General features: G+C 39.5%; 1 pseudogene; it reads left to right on the forward strand.

The window, feature by feature from the left end:
* Positions 1 to 224: 224 nt before the first annotated feature.
* LOC145266856 (5S ribosomal RNA) lies at positions 225 to 341 on the forward strand (annotated as a pseudogene).
* The last annotated feature ends 431 nt before the right edge of the window (positions 342 to 772 follow it).

The raw sequence follows: 772 nt of genomic DNA on the forward strand, positions 1-772 counted from the left end.
CGTATCAGTATTTTTTTTTTTTACAACGATGATGTCAGTTGGAATTTCAAAGTTCACATAATGTTTTTATTCAAGAATAACACACATACACACGCTCGTGCGCGCGCGCACACACACACACACACACACAATTTATCTCCTAGAAAAACAAATTTACAGTTATTTTTTAGGAAAATTGCTCCAGACAAGACAGAAAGTCACTTGATGTAAGGGCTAAAAAACAAATATACGGCATAATCGCGTTGACACACTGGTTCTCATCAGATCACCGAAAGTAAGCAACGTTGAACCTGGTTAGTACCAGATGGATGACCATTTGGGAATTCTAGGCGCTGTATGTGCTCTCCGCTTATCTCGGCATTTGTTTCCAGTCGTCATGTACAGACATTTCACTTGCCACTAGTATTTAACAATGTTGACTCAGGAGAGGTGTTTTTGGAAATTGCGCAACTCCTGCCACAAAAATTCCACGCGCAGGCACCCTTTCGTGGATATCCAAAGTCTGTCAAAAACTGAAGAAGCCCTTCTTCTAAAAAACAATTACTACCTCAAGGCCAAAAATAGCGAACAGTAAGTATTAGATTCCAGACCAGAAAACAGTGATCCGTCCCACGCTCTCCTTGGTCAGAAACATCGTTCTTGTAACATGATAACTATTTGACAAAATAAAAGAAAGTAAGAATTGCGAGGCTGCCAAAAATAAATTCAAGATCCACTTTTTTTAAGAACGCTATCCGGCTAAAAACTCATATCCGGTGATAGTTTTGCGCTA

This window comes from Euprymna scolopes, chromosome 41, assembly GCF_053919585.1.
Source record: "Euprymna scolopes isolate OS-2025 chromosome 41, ASM5391958v1, whole genome shotgun sequence".
Classification (NCBI taxonomy): domain Eukaryota; kingdom Metazoa; phylum Mollusca; class Cephalopoda; order Sepiida; family Sepiolidae; genus Euprymna; species Euprymna scolopes.